This window comes from Bombus terrestris, chromosome 1 (assembly GCF_910591885.1).
Source record: "Bombus terrestris chromosome 1, iyBomTerr1.2, whole genome shotgun sequence".
Taxonomy (NCBI): domain Eukaryota; kingdom Metazoa; phylum Arthropoda; class Insecta; order Hymenoptera; family Apidae; genus Bombus; species Bombus terrestris.
Genome location: NC_063269.1, coordinates 10,144,196 through 10,166,849, shown reverse-complemented (window position 1 = coordinate 10,166,849; position 22,654 = coordinate 10,144,196). Strand labels below are relative to the sequence as shown.

At 38.6% G+C, this 22,654-nt stretch overlaps 1 protein-coding gene across 4 annotated transcripts in view; it reads right to left on the bottom strand.

The window, feature by feature from the left end:
- Positions 1 to 21,572, bottom strand: part of LOC100645068 (hemicentin-1) — a 111,930-nt gene extending 90,358 nt beyond the window's left edge. Inside the window, exons 1-2 of one of the 4 annotated variants that reach the window (XM_012311453.2) lie at positions 21,440 to 21,572; positions 21,092 to 21,179 (exon numbers count right to left, since the gene is read on the bottom strand). The gene's annotated coding sequence lies outside the window, so the exon portion shown is untranslated. Of the gene's footprint in view, positions 1 to 8,839; positions 10,218 to 10,575; positions 10,709 to 21,091; positions 21,180 to 21,439 lie in introns of those variants that run through there. The other 3 variants (XM_048407520.1, XM_048407525.1, XM_003393234.4) reach the window with 3 other exon arrangements.
- Between the last annotated feature and the right edge of the window lie 1,082 nt (positions 21,573 to 22,654).

The window sequence follows — 22,654 nt, the reverse complement described above, 5'->3', positions numbered from 1 at the left end:
ACTTTACTCTTTCGCTTTTCTATCCTTATACGTATTGTTTTCTTCGGTTCGGTGTAACGAGTCGTTGAGATCGTTTGAAAATTTCGAAAAGGGAAGATGTAGTTATTGCGAAACAAATGCACGTAAGCTAAAGCCACGGAATCTAACGTTGGAAGTTATAGCGCGGGTTATCGTGAAAATAAGCGAGAAGTTGTAACGTTATAATGAACCCTTTCGAATGATACGTCGTAACAATACGTTCAAGTAACTCTCGCATTAATACGCGCAAAGCAATAGCGTTTATTCAACTCTACGTTAACGAGGCTGCTCGGTTGAAAAGTTATTTAAAAGCGCATTTCGCTGGCTCGGTTTGTTTCTTCATCTTCAACAGATATTAAACGAGTCATGCAGATGATTTGCGTTTCCTCTTCATTCTTTTTTTTTTTTTCTTTCTCGTTTCCCCTTGCCGTTCCCTGGTGGAAATTGCGACGGTGAAATTGACGTACGTACATACCCACCGATCAAGTGTCGATTAAATCGTGTGAAAGCGTGCAATTTTCGAGAATATCATGTATTAGGGAATTTAAAACGGGTCGGTTAATTTGATTATTAGCGGTCTGATGTTGTATGTTCAGCGAGTTCCGGCGGCCCTAATGAAACCTTGTAAATTTCACGCTCGACTCTTGCAATGATTGCCTGTAATGGCCTGGGAATATCATTAAACGATTCATCGTCAGAGTAAAGTTCATTGGCATCCTGCTCCCACGGATCAATGGAGGCCTGTTTATTCCTGGTATATCTGTTTACCATTCGCATTAACATATCCTGCTACATTCAAAGCAGAACCTTCTCCATGTAATCTATCATTCTACCTACGTTCAGAGCAGCGTAAACTTAATGGAATTGAAAAAAGAAAGAAAAATAGAAAAGAAGGAAACAGGGATGCTCTTCGACGCTCTAAATTTTTTAATAACACTCAATTCGTTAGCTAAGAGCTCGTTGGAGAGATATTATGGAAGCTTTCTCATGAAATGCGTGATATTATTAAAAAAAGAAAAAAGAATATATAAAGAGTGAAAGAGAGGATGTAGAGAAAATAGGAGAGGAGAATATAAAAAGGAAAAAAGAATTGAAATCCCTGGTAGGTTATTAAAGAAATCATTAATTATAAAAGATGAGTTTGTGCGTATACATGTATACATGCGCACACATACAGAGATAATTCAGAATCCTACTCATTGTTATTTGCATAACTTCTGAGCGCGATATTCGACGGCGAACTAATAATACGTTTAAAGTTCACTTGCTGTAGAAATTTCCTCCCGGTACTTTTTTTAACAAGCCGATTTATCTTGTTGTTCGCCGCTTCGTTTTTTCATCGACCCGTCAAAATGCCAGGCGAGCTTCGCGTTTCTCACCCCTTGCCTTTATGAGAAAAGGAGATAGAGCGAAGGAAAGCTAGAGAAAAGAAGAAAAACTTTGCTGCTTCTATTCGTCCTGTATCCATTATAATAATAGGTGGCCGTCGTCAGTTTCAATTTTCTTCCGAGGTATTTCGACCTTTTTAATTCGAAATTTTTATCCATCAAATTATCGCGTTAATATACTAATTTCAAACGATAATTGCTTTAGATTTCGGTGACTCTCTATCCTCTCTGTCCCTTTCTCTTCCGAATTTATTTCTAGAATATTTCAGAAACATTTTACGAATATCCCTATAATTTCCACCGTTCTAATCACAACCGTCTAAAAGCGACATATCGACTTATCGCATCGAACCATACCCATCATCATTAACGATGGATACATGGGCTGTAAGGTGCACTTTGCGATCTTCTAACGATACTGTTTAAACGATTTCACTTAGATGCACGTAGTCAAAGGCTTTCCTATTCTGTCCTCTTATTTTATTCATTTTCATTCACCGTTACTCTATACCTAGTTGTTAGCTAAGACTTGTACAGTCAATGAAACTTATAGTTCATTCAAAGGCGCTCGCGGGAATGTCCTTAACCCTTCCTCATCTATGGTCTGGGTATAACACGATGCAATGTCATTCGTGTAACGTTCTCACAACGTGAGCAACGAAAAGATTCTTTTTGATGTTATACTTTTTACGAAATAACTGATTCTTCGTTGTTTATCCTTTCATAGTACATTTAACACTCGAATAAAAAATAGTTAACCGATCATAAAATATGCAGTTAAAAATATGCAGACGATCAAAAAGATTGTAGCAAGATATTATATAGATCAAGAAAATTGCACTAAAAAATTGTATCGGTTAAGAAAATTATATTGGAAGATTGTTGTATCGGAAGCATTAATTATATAATTGTACGATTAATCGGCGGTTGAATAAGTAATTCAGTAGAGTTTGAAATACCTTCGTGGCACATTTCTGTAATCCAAAAAATTATTTAAATAAAATCGAGCCTGTGTGACAATACGTCGATTTATTTGAGATGTACGCTTTTTGGAATCGGAAGGAACTGGCTAGTAAAGATTCTGATTTCTAACCGATTCTGCCAGGGATTCTTGGATCCTTTTTGGGATTTATGTAATTGGGTTTATTCTACGCCTTAGGAATTTGGTTCTTTAGGTTGGTTTTATGGCGTCATGGAGTACTTAGGTCGGCCCGGCTATTTTATCAGTAAAATAGACAAGCTTTTGACATTTTTGGGGCAACTTTTACGTTCGGGGTGATAAAATAGGGGCAGATAAGGCGACAAGTATCTTCTTAATAGGTTTCCTATCAGTATTATATCCACTACCGTTCACGAGAATCACAACACTTCGATCGATTTGTGGTAACAACATTTGAATTTGACCAAAGTGTACAAATTAATGACAAGCTATCAATTAGAAATAATACCATCTCTTCACGTCAAATATCACTAGACTGATTTATCAGTCTGAATTATCTGTTAAAATACGTAGCAATAATATGTTTTATTATTCAATATATCTATATACTATACATACTCATTATTCAAGTATTCACATTCCTATATTCACTGCTCGCATTAACGTCAAACAATTTTTCCAACCTTCTTTGACACATTAAAACGCAAACACTACTATTTAAATGTTACATGAAAGACAAGTTTCTTTGTTATTAAATGAGCGATTACCTTAATAACGTTCTACTTTAAACCGATTTCCTGAAAAATTTGCTTCGCCTAGTCACTTTTCTAACTAAACGAACGCACTGAAAATCAAACACGTTAAACGTGAGAGGTCAGTGAATATGAAGAAATTAATTTATCTTCTATTAAACGAAACCTATGCGCAATATGTATACACGGTGCACAAGACAAACACAAAGACTCTAGTCCCGGGTGAATTTAATTTAACCGGCGCCCGATTCGTTTCGATGATCCCGCGAGAAAATGTTTACCCTGGTGGAGGTCAGGCAAAAGCGCCGTTCTCGAGTGTCATAAGTTCTTAATCCCTTTCGTAGCTTCCAGCAGTAAACACCCCTCGACCGCACACACGCACAGCCAGCGGCGTTATCTGGGTCCCCTATGGCCCTATGGCATGACGTTCGAATTCAACACGCTTGGGATGGTCGGGACGATTAAGACTTCCGGGAGACGGGGCGTCTGTCGTCGCGGTCGTATTAATAAATATCCGATTCGCATTCAATCTGAACAGCTTGGCAATTGGCTCGTTCAACAGCAGTCAGATAGGAGGAAAGGGGAAAGAAGGAGGAAAACATACAAAGAAGTGGAAAGAGATATAAAGTGAAAAGGGGAAACGGAGGAGAGGAATAAAGAGAAAGAAGATGGGTAAAACTGAGCGTGATACTCGACTACGAAGACTAATGACACGGGGACAGGCATGAAACGGGGTGCCGAGAGATCCACTAGCATATGGGGGGTGGTTGTGTAAAAAAAGGGTGGCGTAACAAAGAGAAGGATCGCTTGTCAACACAACACAAACGACGTCCCGTAATTTCCTGACAGCATTGGCTATAGCTGGAAGGGCAAAGCGAGAGAGGAAGAGAGAGAGAGAGAGAGAGAGAGAGCGAGAGAGAGAGAGAGTGAGTGGAGCCAACTCGTGGAAAACTGGGACGCCTCGTAGAAATTAACGTAACTAACGTCGAACGAAGCGTCGGAACCCTCGACCACGCGAGTTACCTATCTACCATGATCAATGGCACGTCGCATGCCGAGAAGAAGGCTTTACTCGATCGTAGGGTGTGAATTTATGGCGAGCTCGACGGCCTTGAGCGTCCGAGCTGTTTTATAATTACGCCTCGTAAACGAGCCTTCCGGGGGGGTATCAGCTCGATTTTAACGGAAAACGTCAATTTCCGGCGTTTCACCTTCCATCATTGTCCCGTATCGTCGCTTATAAAACGAAACGATTAGACGTCGAATTATTGACTTGTTTTCAGGTGTCTCGCTGGAGTAAGACTTTTAGTTCACGCGAGTGGCGAATTAAGGGTGTTCAAGCGACCTTTGATTCTTATAATCTTTTCCATGAATTTGTATTATTCAATACTGTGTTTTCTTCTTTCCAGTTACGAGAGGAAATTTCCAAGTCACGTTTAATATTTGTTTCGTTTAATATTCGCTGAGAATAGAGAAATTTTTTTGCGTTTACATACGAGATTGTTCGCATATTTTCCAACAAAACGACGTACGTGAGAGGAATGTAGATATTGCAATTTTATAATTATCCCAACGTATCAAATTAACAAAAGGAACGGATAAGAATTAAAGAGAAATTCTTCACGCGTTCTCGATTCCCTTGAATCTCCTGCACCATCGTAATACGTAACTTTTAACCCGCTCGTTCCGATAAACGTTGTTACAGATTCATTTCCCGCAATGCGATTAATTGCGCTAAACAGGTTAAGTGCCCTATCGATCGGTCGAGATTTATTCTTTTTATCCCTTTCTCGATCCCTCTGCGTTTCATGTAGCCGTTTCGAGGGATGCTTCGTGTAAATATAACGTTGTTTTCACGCGGTTATAACACAAGAAAAGTGTCTGAGTCAACTTCGTTCCGTGAAAACCTAGTGTCACATTCCATCTAACGCTTAAGTATTGTTTAAATGGAGGAAATTGTAGAAATGTAGTTTGAGTGACGCTAATAACGAACCCATTCTTTGTCTCGGCGAACAGGTAGCCTTAGGGATGGGAACTCGCTTTCAAAGAAATTACGATGACAATATTCTCAAATCATCGTAAATATTTAGGAAACGGTATAAGATATCGAACAAAAGTTTAACTGTCAATCGTACTATTTTTCACGTGCTTTAAAATATAACGATAAAGAATTTTCGAATAATATTATTTTCAAAAAGCGTTAATTGCTTTTTGTAGTTTTACTTTTTACATTCAAATAAATAACCTTTTAAAAACTTTGTATAATTAGATACATGAATATGATTTGAATTATAAAATTATTTGAGCTTTCATACCAAGCTTTCATACCGAAAAGTACTTCAATAGATGTAAAAATATTCAATTCGGTATGTCCGCATAATTAAATTTTAATAATGCACGTTAAAAGGCAGAAACAATAAAAGGTAATTACTTACTCGTTAATTTTTATAAATCAATGTCACATAAATATTTTAAGACAATAGCTATTGAAAAATTTGTACTCGTAGACGTACAAAGGCAATTTATCCGTAGTAACGTTAAATGTACTTTACATTTATACGATCTCTTGAAAATATCGTGCTTTATTATCATAAATGTATGAAGGTCACTAAAAATTCAACTGTGAGCTCGTTCAGATTGGTGATCTGCAAACTTCTACGTGCCAAGTTACGAACATACCTTTTGTAGTAGTGAAGCATGATATTTGTCGGACGATTGTGTCAAATACTATGGTTTACTTAAGTATCGCAATGGTGATATTCTTCGGGAAAGCATTTAAAACAGAAATATTTGTCGTGTCACAAACAATGTATAAAAACAATACAGACGTGCCAAATACTTCTCTCTTTTTTGAAATAACGCTAGATTATAGGATTAAATGTGAAATTAAATTAGTTGACCCAGATAAGTAACCACTTTTATATTGAACGCATTTAAATACATTTTTGAATTTAAGAAACGAATATTGATTATGTGTCAGTGAATGTACTTTTACTATATTATTGTATTATGTTCATAATGTATAAAGATGAGTATCGAAGTAATTATATTAATTGTAGTAATTATACGAGGTAATTATATTACCTGTATGGCATACTAAGCATTAGTTAAATATGATTACAGGGACACATCAAAATTTTATGTCATTCGTGCTAGAATTGCCACCATTTGACGAACAAAATCAGACTCTGTTCGTCTACGAAATGTTATTCTACTTACATCAGATTATAGTTAACACAGAATAACGCGAACGAGATCAATTATGCACGGCATGATTCATCGATAATATCTTACAATGTGTTTCAATTTCCAAGAAATATTCTTGAACTTTTACGTTTCCGTCAAGCGTTCGTTAACTTTTGAAACATGATAATATTAAAAAATGTCAGTCAGACGTTTCGTTTTTTTTTTTTATAGAGGTTCAATTTAAGAACTTAATACGTTTTCGACGAATCCCGTTTCAACGAAATTGCGTTTTTATTTCATTTTAGAATTAAGTGCGTCTTTTTATGCAAATGCAAAATTTTTTATGAACATCGCTAAAAAGATGGCATCTAAGCAGAGACTTCGCTCTTTAGGTTTTATGATAGTTGGTGTTTTATTTTGAATATTTGATATTTTCCTCCTTTTTTTTTTGCATATTATGTACATATTATGTAGACATTTGCACACTTAACTTCTTCATAAATGCATAAATATTCACTGATGTCTCTCAATTTCCACGAAACTTCATGGATATGCATCACCTGTCTTTAAACTATACTTTACGTCTTTGAACCTAATAATTTATTCTTTTTTTCGTCGACCTCGTATTAAAGTACTCTTTTTCAGTCGCCAAACGATTTCAACATCCAAAAATCAATTAAAGCGAACTTATCGTATCTTCTCTCCTATGATGTTCAAATTGGCGCTTTCAAAGCAGTGACCCTTGCGTTTGGTCGACATTTTCCGCTTATGAGGATGAACGCGTTCCCGGTTTCAGGATAACATCGAGAAACTTGATTTCCACGTAACAAAAGACGAAGAATATCGAATTAGAAAATGGAATACATGATTGTACTTTGCGAGGCAAAAGGATCTTCCGAGGCAGTACGTCAATTTTCTCGATCCCTTTGTGCCTTCGAGAAATTCTTTCTCCTTCCCCCTAGCCGAGTCTGCCGAAGGTCCACGGTGATTTGCATAAATAACGAATTGTTGAACAACCCCGAAGACGAAAGTCAAGGGACGACAAAATTGAATGAACGCGCGTCTGTCTGTGAGCGCAAGTTGAATCACGAATGCATATATTCGACGATTTTCGCGGGCATTTGCATTTAGAAAATTATGTGTAATTAGCGCGTGTGAAATGAATATGTTGCAGAGCAGGAGAAAGTTCATTAGCGGCGGAGGAATTTGCATGCGATTTCAGCCAACGATCTTTTCGTTGAGTATTTCCCTTGAAAAATTTCCAACGATCCTCGCTGAATATTATCCTGGAAACACAGCGTCATAGGGTTCACCGTTGCTCGTGTTAATTTTGCAGAATTATTAAACTACCCGCTCTCTTGCGATACTGTAATCAACTACGATCAACGTTTCTGTCTAGTGCGCGATTTTTGCGGATCGGATATTAAAACATAGCCGGTAGAACGTTCCAGCTTCGTAATACACTTTCCTGTGTTTTTCACAATTTCCTACTAGCCTGTCGGTGAAAAACAGTCGGTGAAAAAGAAAAGTAAGATATCTGTTCTGGAGGATTTGGAAGCCAACGAAAATCTATTTGGGGAAACAAAGTTGCTCGATGAAATTTAATATTAATACAATATTAATATTTCGTACATGGTTAATAATACATGGAATTTTCCTATAGTAAGTCGTTAATAACCTGTAGTTGATGCGACACTAAACTCCAATTTTAGAAAGAAGTTTTTACAATTTCGACTTTTTATCTAAATCTTTCAAGAAAGGAAGAAGTAGTAGAAAACCCTTTCTTACCGGATGGTAATAACACGGCTATCGTACTTCTGTTACGAATAAAAGTTTCACAGCGTCGACGGATAAAACCTCGAAGTTTACGATCTCAATCGGAAGGTTTCCGGATAATTAAGTAGAAGGAAAAAAGGCGGTGTGATTGCAAAAGCCGTACGAGAACTATACACGCGTTAAAAGCGTGCAAGATAAACGCATTATCATCCGTCAACATACGAGGCTCGCACGAAATAAGGTTTCGCTTTGTTGATCGAATTCGTTGTAAACCAGTCGACACGGTTGAACTTCCTTCGGGATTTTAGTCGCGACAAAGTGACGGATAAATTGGATTTCCTTCGTCTTACTCTAAAATGCCATTAACTGCGTTCCGTTATCTTGTTGCTGACTCGAGGGAGAACTTACAAAAAAAAAAAAAAAAAAAAAAGAAGAAAGGAGGAAACAAGAAATAGCAAGAAAAAGGAACATCTATACGGTATCTCGATACGCGACGAGGTTCATTAAATTTTAATAAATCCACGGCCGCGGATTATCGAGTTTCGACGTCATTAAATGGTACGCTTTGTTAGACCGTAAGTAACGGACCCTCTTCTCGATCGGCTCATCATGCAGCGGAATTACAAAACGGAATGCATAAGATGGTCTAAAGAAATCCAGAGGTATTCGGTTTCGAACGGTGTACGAGGCGTCTTAAAGCTACGCGATGCAAACTCAGCTAGCAACTGGACGAGAGGGTGGAACACACGAAAGGTTAGCATCAAAGCGGTGAGACTCACTTTCAGCGCGGGGATGTGGTACACGGTTAGTCCTCAGTGGGACCAGCTCTTTGCGCCGAAATCGGGTAGTCCTTAAGAAGACGTAGTTCGGTCTAGTTCCAGAGTACACAATTACACGGTAGCGCAGGATTAAGTCGAGACGGCGAAGCCGAGACGTTGAAATCGGCGAGAATTTAACCCTCAAAGGAGGGCCGCAATCGGGGATACATGATACCCCCGTATTCGGGACTTACGATCCACACTGGTCTTTAATGGAAAATCCTGGCGAGTTCGCAAATGGCACGGCGTTAACCACTCAACAATCACGATTTTTACTGGAGTCACTCGATCACGATCAGATGTTGCCTCTTCTCGTGACGTAATTTATCCGAAGCGAACAACGAGAATGAGACAGAAAAGAAAGAAGGAAACGACAACGGTTCCTTTCTCTCAGTCAAAAACACCAAGAAAAAACTTTTCCTTTCTTCCAAACGATCACTGATTCACAGCTGCACATTCACGATACACAGAAGAAGCAAACTATCACTGAGAGGATTTTACGATGGATTTCTCGCACTTACTGACGGATATACGTCGACGAACAAGTCTCAACCTTAGTGTTCCCTGATTCGCGTTAAATCTGGCAAAGAAGAAGAGCTTCTCTTCTCTGACGACAAAAGTGTGTCACGCGAGGAAGAAACCACCACCACAGCGATCGAACGATTCCACCGCCGTAGTCGTCGTTGGGGTATCAGAGGTTTCGTATAAATGTTGTCTCTTTATTTTTCTCTCTCTCTCTTTCTCCACTCGTTCGTCACTCGGTTCGTTGTTCGTTGTTCAGCGTCGTGAGAAGAGCTTATCTCTCGCGCGACGACGTCCTCGGGTCAAATACACACACACGATAGGGTCGCGAGAAACGGAGGAAGAACCGAACGAGCCACGGATGAGATATGTAAATCCGAATGTATCGTGATGTGTCACTGTGGTCACACACCGATTTGCCCACAACGAACGCGACTAAGCGCGTACCTGTGTGCGTGTTTACGCGTACTCGCGAATCAAGTAACGGGGCCAGAGACGCGGCAACGCGACGCGTTCGTACTTTGCTATTTTATGATTCGTCCCTCCTCGTCGATGACGAACGAACGCAGGTGTTTCTTTTAATCAGGTGAGCACACGTCGTTACTCAACGACGCACGTCGAAAAATTCTACCCAGAACCGAATACGCACCAGCCCTAGGAGAGACCCTTAGGCCGGATCCGCGGAGTTTCCTTTCACCTCGATTTTCGGTCCCTTGCCACCCCCGCGCGAGTTGCACAGGCGCGAACCGCTTTCAGAATTTCCGAGGCTCGGGTACCGCGCACGTCGAAAGAGAGGGGAGCGCCCTCTCGCCGTTGTAGGAGAGACCGCTCGAAGAGGGAGAAAAGGGACGTTGGATATATCCTCCGTGTAGAAGAAGAGTGGAGGGACTATAGGGGTTGTTTGATAGTAGGGGTGAAACGTTGGTGAAGGTAGAAAGTTCTCTTGGTTGCCTCTACTCTGTCGTGGAATAGGAGGAAAGAGAGAGAGAGTGAGAGAGAGAGTGAGAGAGAGAGTGAGAGAGAGAGAGAGTGAGAGAGAGAGTGAGAGAGAGAGTGAGAGAGAGAGAGAGAGAGAGAATTTCCACTCTTCCCGCTTCGTGGAAATTCACATGACCAAGGGATGGAACACAGACGTGCGACACCAGGTCAGAGAGGAGAGTCCGTCTTATACACACCAGCAGTACTACGACAGACACCGTCAAAGTCCTGGGGTCTATGTACTTTTACGTATATTCGTATTCCACCAACGGTGGATGTTGTATTGGTACAAGTTATTCGTGCCGCCGCCACTACTGCCACCACCACCACGACCACCGCCGCCGACGCCGCCACCACTACCACCAGCAACCACCACCACTACTATCGCCGCCGCCGCCGCCGCCACTGCCACCGCCGCCTCCACCGTCGCCGTCACCACCGTTGTCGCTGCTGCGCTGCTGGTGCTGGTGCTGGTGCTGATGGTGGTGCTGCTGGTGCTGGTGCTTGCTGCTGCTGGTGCTGCTGCTGCTCGGCTAAGCGGTTGTGTGGGTGTGGTGGGGTTCAAGGGGGTGGCGCAGGCGTTTTGGTGCACCGACGCATTGATCCCTGGAATTCGTAGGGACGGTGACTAGGGCCAAGCATGTGTCCACTTTCGATGTGAGAAAGAGAGGAGAAGAGGGGGCCACTCGGTGAACAGAATGAGAAGTACACGACGACGAACCTACAGGAGTAGGGAGAAAAAGGGTGGCTGTACCAAGGGAGGGGGAGAGAGAATGGAACAATGAGGTTGGAGGAGAGAAGCAACCGTTTTACTCATAGCCGGTGTCCACACCTGCAGACCGTTGGTCGTGATGCGTTTGAGGATGATGGAATGTCGGTTACGATTGAAAATCTTTTCGAGCCGGAATCTGGATCATGGTAGGGGAAACGGCCAGAAGTTTCGGCCTCGGTGTTTGACGTCCTAACTAGGAGAAAGCGAGATGATGGATAATGATGATGGATGAAACGAGATACCAGGCAGACCAAGGAATAGCGTGCACCGGTTTAAAGAATCCGCGTCTCGAGGGTAGTTTTAATCGCGTATAAAACCTCGAGCGTTCATTTTCCGATGGAAATCAGGGCTTCGCTTCGTGAAAATGTTAGTACCTTAGTTATTTCGTACGCGTCTCCAGGTAAAAGGAAAAGAAGGGAAGAAAAATCAGGAAAGCGTATGTAATTCAAGTATTATGAGATTTCGTGCCGGACTTCCAAGTTCAAATTTGTTCTTATTAAACCAGCTAGCGTAACGTTTTAATCGGTGCTCGTGAATGCGTTTGCCATGCACCGGAAGTTTTTCAAGTTAATTGCAAGTGAAACGAATTCGTCTGACCGTCGTGTTCCTTATTAGAAAGTAGAGAAAGGGGTAGGGGGTGAGAAGACGATGAATGGCCTAGCTATAAAATTAAACAGGAGTCAGAAAAGCCTCGGATTCTTTGATGGAACGATTCCATCGATTTCGTATAATATAATGTCCGATTCCGAAGTCTCGACGGTATCCTTTTCACTCGGCTGACCTCCGCAAAAATCGTTCGTTAATTAAGACGGTCGATCCCGACGGGTATAGACGAAAGAGAGAAGAGAAGAGATGAGAAGAGAAGAGAAGAGAAGAGAAGTGAAGAAAATAGCAGCGTAACAAACCACGCCATCGGTGCTTCCCTTTCTCGACTTGGCCAAGCCTGATCTGGTGGTTTCGCCAATCCGGTAAAAAAGGTCTTTCCTCGATACCTTCACGCTCGTTTCTCATCGATTTTACGATTCGTTCGATCGTCAACGCGCATCCAGCCTTCGTATCATACCACGAGAAGCGCCGACACGGCCAATGCTTTCTATAAAATATTCAAGTCCAAGCAGCGTACAGATATGTACCAATACTGAATAAATAATAGGGACGAGGAAGATCTACGATCAGTTCATAATTCCGTTCCATTTCAAAGCTCTGATCCATTCGTCGATCTCTCTAACGAGAGCTTCGTACTCGAGAAGCGTAAGTTCCGTACGTAGGTTGTATAGGATGGAAATTTCAAAATTGAAAAGAGCAGATGAAGGGACAGGGTTAAGTACTACTACATCGTTGAACGGAACGAACGATGGAAAGAAAAGAATGCCGGGTAAATGATTAGAACCATCGGAAGAGAATTATGTACCTTCTCTCTCTTTCCCTCTCTCTCTCTCTCTCTCTCTCTCTCTTAAAACGGTTTCTTCGTTACGTATACCGGAACTGTATCGATAATTCGTTCAACCGACTGACACAATTATTTCTTACAATTTTCTTTGAAGTTCTCGTATACCGAACGATCGTTTTCTGACGTTGACGGTGTTCCTGGTGTCGTTATCAGTCGCTTTTCTCCGAAATCAGAGCCACCAACGATCGATCGATTTAATACCGTTGTTGGGTAACAGTTATTAACGTGTACGGTAATTAGAATTACAGACATAGTATCACCGGTGATAAATTAGCGAGACATCTCGAAAATCAGCAATTTTGAAGTATCTATAAATAAATATCAACTCTCAAAGCGAACTATTTACGAGGGTGGCAGTTAATTATTTATACTATATAAAATTATAGTATTTAAATCGTAGTAGCATTTTTTCTTGTTTAATAGTAAACAATATTCTGTTTCAGAAAATTTCGAAGCAAAGACTATCGATAAAATTAGAGAGGGAACAAAAACTTTTCATTACTAAATGACTGAGTAGTTAATAAGTTTCTACTTCGAACTGTCTATTTCAAATCGATTTTCCAACAAAGTTACATTCCTTCGTCGCGTTACTGTTGTAGCAAATTTATACGGATTTGGAGAATATTATTACTACAATCGACATTTGATCCTCAAAGAACAAGTCGTACCTTGATTTAATTTCTAGAAATATATAGAATAATTGTAGTAAATGAATTATAACTGTCTTAATCGAAGTACAAAAAAGTCATTCTGTTTTGTAACTTCTTTTTCACAGATACGCTGATACGGTTACAATGTGCAAGTATACTTTTGCAATGGAACCTTACGATTTTCTTCCGCATAAATTGATTTCCCGTGTTATTCTACGCGCGAAAGATGTAACATAAGGTACCTACTTTTTACAACTCATTCAATTCGTTTCACTGCCACATCGTAAACAGTTTCATATTCTTCTCTTAACCTTTCGCCGTTCTACGTTCCAATTTACTTCTAGCAAGTAAAATCGATTATTATGTATCAAAACTTGATCAAGGTGGAATGTTTCCATTAGCTTCGAAGATGCATAAATCTAGTGATATTACGAAGGGCCTTTAAACCTATTAAATAAGAAGTATTAGATTGTTTGAAATATTTCTTTCGTTTTATAAGGAAACAATAGGCACACAATGTTTTTTATTTTATATTAGTTCATTGAATTACTCACGAATATAATAATAGAAATAGAACGAAATGGATCATACCTAATTTAATAAAATAATATAAAACAGAAATTGTTGTTCATCTATGAAACGAAAGAAACTTTTTGGACAACCTAATAGATACGATAAAACGTTTAACGAGATTAGAAACACAAAGGTTTAATCTTTTCCATTATATTATTTAATTCCTCGGAACCGAGTATTTTCTGCGAAATATACGAAAACTTTGTTCGCCATGGACGAACTTATTTCACAGTTGCGAATAACTCGATTACGTACATTGCCACCGATCATAGATACGAGATACGTATCTCAACATTTATAAGCTTAAAAGATTTTACTTCGTCTAGCAGATGGAAAGTTGGTCATCCATGGCTGTCGCGGTTTCGACAACTAATTGTAAGTAGCAATTAAAGGGACGTCGAAAGACGAGATTGAAATGGAAAGGCGACGGTGTTTCAATTTACCTCGACGCGCGACGATCCTTTTGTTCGCATTATAATGGAATACATTGATCGAACGAATAACGCGTACACGTGCTCGCAACCTTCTTGAAAATTGAAATACACTCGAAAATTGGGGAATTTATTTCCTGGCAAATGAAATGCCATTTTTTGTATGTATTTTGGCGAGACGGAATAACGATTAAAAAAAATAAACAAAAAAAAAAAAAAAGGGAAGCACGAAGAAGAGAAGAGAACGGGGACGGAGGACGCCACTTTTATGTCCGGGGCCGAAATCAATTTTTGCATAGCTGTAGTCGAATTCGATGTTCCGTACGCGTGTTCATCAGTCCATTCCACATCAACGAATGGTGGAAAAATCGTGAAACCTCGAGTTCGTCGAGGCGCGAAATCTAACGAACAAGCAAGTCGCGATACGCGATTCCAGAAAACTTAAATGTCTTTTAAATTTCTTCACATTCGAACTATTTAAACCTCTTGTAACAGAGAAGGAGAGGAAAAGAGAGGAAGAGAAAAGCGTAGGGAGAAGGAAATTGGATGAGCCGGGTGATATAGCTGTCTTCTTGCCGGGGGTTCGTTAGCACGGGCCAGATACGCGAACATCCCCCGAGCGTGGTACGCGCAGCCGAGAGATTTAAAGATAGATTCGAAAGTAGAATCAGGTCAGGGTACAATCCGCCACCACTAGCGGAATGTGTCAGTAAATCGGCGAAAACGCGTCTGCATTAACGAACCGACGCCGTCACTGGTCCGTGTTCGCTTTTGATTGCAAATGATTTCAAAACGTACGGTCAACCTGAACCGCGAACCAGCTAAACCACCGAATGTCCGAGTTATGGAAGAAAAAATGGGAAAGAGGAACGATAATTAGCTGTCGTTTTAACTTCGTTTTGGTATTTTTTTTGCGATGCTTGTGTTATCGAAATAGTTATGTGATAATTGCATGGGGGATGATTGTAGGCGAAAAATTAGACAGAGTAAATTCGTAAAACGTAAAATAATAAAAACGACGTTTAAACTTCTCCACTTTTCAGATAATAACGCATCCTAGTAGTCGGAAGTTAGGTTCACAACGTACGCGTTGATTTATTATCAAATGAGGAGTAATCGGTTTTTATAAAAGAACTTCCGTCGTGATGTCCATATAATTACGTGATTTAATTGGACATAATCCTTCTGCGATATAATTACAAATACAATCGTAGCAGTTCCGTAACGCGATGAATATTTCGTTGAAAAAAAATTGAAATGCATCGAAGAAGAATTAAAAATGTTAGAGGGATTTTTGTAAAACTATTAACTAATTTAAATAAAACTCTTCGATTCTAAAATAATTTTCAAAGAAAAACCGTTCTCATTCGATCAATCATTGTTGGTTACCTAACATGCGAACATCGATACAACTACTCTGCGACAATATCCGTTGGATCGAGAGATGGTGAGACTGCGTTCGACCGATCGGGATCATCCTCTTTCGAATTACCCTAATAGTTCCGTAACATGCTGCATAAACAGCCACATCGCCTGCCTATTCCAACCCCAAAGGAACGAATCTTCCTTACTCCCATTCAGAGTTCCTACTCTTATCCATGGGTCTCGCTCATTCCAGTAAAATCTAACGATCGAGACGCGTCTCGTCGTAAACACTCTCTAGGAAAGGGAGATGCTGTCTCGTGGAAAGGCACGTCGAACGCAGATAGAGCGAAACGATCGATCGATCGCTCTCAGACTTTTCGCATACATTAACATCGAATGGTTGAACGCACGTAGTGGGAAGAAAACGAAGAGAGAGAGAAAGAGAGAGAGAGAGAGAGAGAGAGAGAGAGAGAGAGAAAGAAAAAAATGATGAGGGGCAAAGAGGTAGAAAACAGGAAGAAGAAGAGGCTACTGGTAAAAAATGAGCGAGTCTGACCCCACTGTTTACAGATGCATTTTCGATTTTGTCTCGCGCGAGGTGCGCGAGCATCGAGCCGCATGCAGTCCACTCCACGCTCTAGCTGTAATTCAGTAATGGTCTTACAGTGAAGTTCATAATAACTGACGCAAATGAGAGGGTCTCGTAATTAATTCGCGCATACTTATGAATAGAATAAGAGAGACAACGCGCGAGACAGGGAGAGCGTACGGTTAGTGAACGGGACAGCGAGAAAGAGAGAGAAAGAGAGAGAGAGAGGGGGAGAGAGAGAGTGCGGCAGAGTGAAGACGGGAGGAGAGACACGTAACCCTATGCTGAGCTTGCGTAACCTAGTATCTGCAAATCCCATGTTGGAAGCCTCCCACAAAGCAGTGAATCAACGCTGTTAATTTGTTAAGTGTAAAGTGAATCAAATCAGTTTCAGAACAGTACTTATGTATGCCAGACGTGACCGTAAGCACCGGAATTTCCGGCTGGCCGCAAGGATCGGCCGCAAATTATTTCGCGATTTCAACCGTTTCGGGAACAATTCGTGAATTCGCGTGTATTGGCTTGGCGAAGAGCGAGCATTTTTATGTAAGGAAGCGCAAGATGTTACTTCAGAACTAAAGCAGGATATATTGTCGTAGTTAGAAGGATGAATACTCGTTAAATACAAAGATACAAGTTCTTTACAAATAACTGATAAATCTTTGAAACAGATGCTATCTGGAAATAAGAAATTTCACTTTTACGCTGCTTATTTGAAGACGATGGAAGAGTAACGTTCCGAATCTTTGACAGTGCTGAAATAAACAGTTTCAAGTGACTGTTATCTCATATATACAGTAGCGGACAAAAGGTTAAGACGAAATGGAAAAAATAAATAATTGATTTACTTTCCATAAAAAATATAAATACAGTGTTCTACTTTCTACTAGTATTAATTAATTAAACGTTTGTTTATACACTTAGAAAAAAAATTTCATTTTGATATTTTTTGATAAGAACGGTTTATCAGATTGGTATTCCACGATTATAGAACACCGGATTCCCGTTTCAACGTCGAAGTTCGCGTAGATCGAGTAGCTTTAATAGTTACATAGACTACGAGCAAGATAATAATTGCAAGAGCAATTACGTTAATGAATTTAAAAGGGACGTTGTTCGAATTAAAATTCAATTCTTCTCATAAATACGATATAGAGAAATTTCCAAAACGATGAATATTAATTGGCCAAATATTGCTATATATAATTCATCTCTGTATCCACAAAATCAACACTGATTTCTCACTAACTCGTACACCGATACAGTTAAATGTATTCCGGCTTTCGTTTTAATAGTTTTAGCAAGTTATCCTGCTTTGCTTCCTATCGTTTGGGTTTTAGCTTTGCGAGATATTGCACGTTATTTTCGAATTTTTCCGATAAAAATAGTCGGTACCATTTTCACCGTTTAGTCGATCCCGTCTTTGTGATATATAGAATAAATGGTGAATCGCGATACGATCGAAAGGGATGATTAATCGCGCGCGAAAGACTCGAAAAGGCTGAATTAAGTTCTACTTTCTGTTCCTCTCGGATGAAAGATATTCGCCAGACTTTCGGGATGAAACTCGGAGAGAAGAATTTAATTGTAATATATATACTTCGCAATATCCCATGTTTCCATGAAGAATTAACGACGTTAACATAATTACGAGTCTGTTATCACTCAACGTTACACGATTTCTTTCATAATGATGTAGCTTTTCATTATCTTCTCCTTTACGCTGCTTTTCCCGCGTTTTGCCCACGGTATCTTAAAAACAATAGTTCCTTAAAAAGTAATAAACAAGCGGAACGTCATACCGACTAAAAACCAAAATCCTACAAAAGAGAGAATAACAAAATGTTGCTCTATCCAAACAAAGGCTACTACACGCGCGTATCTAGCGCCTGAAGCGGTTGCACGTTCAGAATATTCGCAAACTCGTCGCGATCGCGATATAAATAAACGTGTTTAATATCGTGTTTGCGCGTAAAATGTCGTCTTATCAATTTCGCAATGGCCGTTTCTGCACTTTGACTACTGACCGTCGAGCTGACTGTTCCCGATGATACGAAACATGCAACGTAAGAAAAAAAACCGTACACAACACAACGACAGAGACTAATACTCAGACAGGGTACATCGATCACCATTCGTATCTCGAAATTTGATACAGCCACACGATAAAACGTGACGAGAAAACGGTCTACGTTAGGTCCTTCGGCGAATGTTCCAGTCGGTTTCGTCGGCGTTGCCATTTTGTCACATTTAGAAATTATCGGATAGATCGAAATTGAATCGCTCGATATGGTAAGAGATCACGAGGTTTCCAACGGATTTGTATTAGGTTGGGTGACGTGGGACGATCAATGTTTGTGGTCCATCGTTGAATTCTCGGATGGGTTTCACGGACTTCGCCATTTTCCTACATTGAAAATCAATCCGCAAAAAAGGGCAAATATTTGCTTCGCGTTAAATCGATGAGAACAAAAGACGGTATATATGTATAAACGAAACGACGCGAAAGAAATATCTTGGATAAAAGATTAAAAATGGACTCGTCAAGTAAATAAAAATAGAGAAGCATTAAAAAATTATCGGCTAGAAACTGAATCATTCGATACGATGATGGATCTCGGGTAACTTACGAAAGTGGTATATGAAAAATTCATCGGTTGACTGGAGCATTAACGTTGAGCAACATTGTTTCTGCGAAACTTTGTCGATATCGCCGGGCGACACCCCCAAAGTGAAGTACTATAATTGAACAGTGGATGATTTTTAGGTGAAAGCACGACTGCTGCATAGCACGTCGCATTAAATAAACAAAGTTTTGTTTGATCCACTTTCGGACTAGCACTTCGTCTCCGTAGTATATCGCACCGAAAAACAAAAGAAATAGCGTGTCTATTTTCGCGTATTTTCGTAATACTGAAAGCATCGAAATTATGATTACTTAAATTCCATTCACATAACACCGTTCTAAATGATGATCTACGAATGAAATTGCGCGACAACATGCATGTAGCCGCGTACAAAGTATTGAAGTTACGAATACTCAATTCGGGCTATTCTAAATGGTAATTTTCAAATAAAATTCACAGCATAATAGATGATCGCTTTGAAATGAAATAACTTGTGTGTGATCTTGCACGGGAAGTATCGAAAATTCTTAAATGAGCCACAGGATTCGTTAAGAAAAGATGAAATTTAATGCCGGTTACTTATGCATACGACGCGTCGAGACTGCCGAGACTGTATTATTCGCGCGTTATTACGCGCACAGGATGCATGCGAGCCGGAAATGTCTCGTAAGGGAAACGCGATCGCGCGATCCGCGGGAGCTTAATGACGGTTAATATGTAATTCTCGTGCATTGAAACCCGATATAATATTTCGAATTCCCCACCCATGATGTTAATAAAATAGAATCCGCAGCCTGCTACGTGTGGCTGTCGATGGGGTCAGAGGGGATGCATTAACGTATTCAGTATTGGAACGCGCAGAATGGATAGCGCGACGTACGCGATATACAATTTCAATAAATTCGACACGCAGGATGCTGTCATGATAGACGAATCCCGTGTTCGAACGAGAATAGCAACGATGTGGCAGAATAACGAGATGATTTTATTGCTCTAGTATTCGAACCAGCTTCGCTTTATTATTCACTAAATTTCGTAATTAAAAAAAGCCCTAATTTCAGTAATGCGTGTCATTAATTTAGTTTATATTGGAGCTTCCTTTACCACTTAAGAATATTTTCTTCGATTTTTATATATAAATACGTACTACATTAGATAAATGGTAATTTCAACGCAATTAACAATGTATAAGAAATACATATCTTTTATACATTTGTATTTGTTATGATGGAATATAACCACTGATTAAACTGCCTCACCCGTAATATAATTATGTTTTGATCGATATTTAACAAATTGTACAATTTTGATGGTACTGTTAAATAATAATCGATTTTATTAATATTCCGATAATATGTATATTCGTTTGATTTATTAAATGAATATATAATTTGCAACACTCAGTTAATAATTCTGTTCTAACTATCAGTTGATATTATTATAGATATTTACTGAATTTGTCATCTGTTGTTGAACAACTTCTAATTTATATAAATACTTTACTAATATTTTCTATATTATCGATCGTTAGTAATACATATCTACAGACGAGATTATGACACAGACAAGGCACTCGTCAATGGTCATGAGATGTTCATAATTCTACGCGATGTTATCTACAAATGGTAAATTACATCCTTTTATAGAATGAAAGATGAAATTAGAAATTATTTAAAGGATATATGCATTCGCGAATGTCAGAATCATGCACTCAAATGCATTTTCTAGTAAGAGACTACGTTGTGTTTTGTAAATATTTGAGAAATCGTTTGCCAGAAATCGAAGAAAAGAATTAAATAAATATGCCTGAGGGTAGTCTGATAACAACATATAAAGGTAACGTTTAGCCTTGACTCGAGACGCATCTAAACATGTCTCGCGGTTTCAAAAACAGTAAAGGATGTGCATAAAGACGCAGACAGACAATGTTATTACAAAGAATACGTGTTTGAAATGCACTAAAATATACAAGTTCAAATATAAGAATATATTAATAATTTACTTTGTTTAATTTAAAATTGTAATTTACAATACACGTAGATTGAAACAGGGAAATGATTTGATGTATCCGAAAATAAAATCGTATCTAATTTCCATTTTAGTAGTCTTAATAAATTATAGATTTATAATTCACAACTTGTATATATCTTAATTGTACATACCTACTGACTGTAATCACGTATAACCACAAATAAAACATTTCAAACACATATATCACATATAATTCACTAAATGATAATATGAATGTATACGTACCAGTACACCTGCCTTTTTAGCCGTAAAGGACATATTATAAAATTTTTACAGCATAGTCATCGAAATGGTTTCAGCATTCAGTCAACAACTTGAATACGAGAAAAACAAAGAATTAAAATTAATGATATTAAAATGAATGATATTAAAATGATATTAAAATGAAACAATAACTAAGTTTAAATTTCGTCTTAAAAGCTTATAACATAAATTACTACATGTATAAATGTCAAGTAAATGTTAAATAAATTACCAAAAATAAACGAAAAAAACAAAGTTCGACAAATTATTTAGTATCATTATGACAATATCTAAGAAAGTATTAGATAAGAATATATTAATTGAACAAACCTAATAGTAGCCTGCAAAAAGTAACAGAATAGTAATGGAAATAAAACGGGACAACAAGAAATCACGCGCGTCAAACGAAGTAACACATCCTGCCGCCACGATTTCCGATACCTGAATGACATTATTTCGCGCCAAGCGTCGTCCTGCCGCTTTCCTATTGGCTGACATTGGACGTCTTCTCTTCTACTCAAAACGGCGCGCAATATTGAAATATTGTAGAAGAGCAATTCAAAATTCAATTAACGAACTATGACAGTTTCGGACCAGATAATCATAAATCGTAACGTATAATTATGATTTATAAGAAATTTTTAAAGTTCTGCTTTTTTTACAAACGTGGTCGAACATATACAGTAATATGGAATTACAAGGTATTATTATCGGTGAAATAGAAGAATTTTATATTTCTGTGATACTTGTGTCTATATGTTTATTATCATACAAATTGAACAAATTCATTCGAATGATAATTCTGAGCTTTAATTCGAGCAATTACTACAGACGAAATGTTTGTGTCATTATAATAATCAGTTATAATGATTCGATAATATCGCATGTGACATAAAAATGATAAGATTGTCACAGATCTCCAAAATATACGGCAAATAAAAATTTTGAAATAAGGTCTAGTTTGTACCTCGTTTGTAATCATATAACCAAAATCTCATATAAGTATATATTTGCTATGTAATTTACAAATAATTAATTAGCTAACTTACATGAAGAACCACATATTTGTTTTGCAGTTGATATATATTATATATATTAATATATATCATAGTATATATTATTTTTACTCTCTATACAATTTACAATACGGTTAAAGTGAATACTTACAATAGGTATGTGAAAATGGCAGAGTCCGCCACTTTTTCAGGGACTATACATATGATAACATATAATTAGTTTTACTTGCCATCGGCCTTACCTACGCAAGAATTACCGAATATTCATAAGAACATCGAAGCAAAGCTACACTGGGCATAGTTAGCCCATTCGGTTGACCGTGTGCTGTTGGCATAAAAAGGGAGAAACAGTAGAGGAAATGAGACATAAAAAGAAAATTTGAAAAGAGAAAAATGATAAAAGAATAAGGACAAGATACGGAAAGAATGTTTTTGTTGGGCAACAAAGGGAGCAATTAATTCCCTGAAAACGCCACCTCTTGTGAAAATGAATAAACTCTATGGTTAATCAGTTGATCATACAGATGCT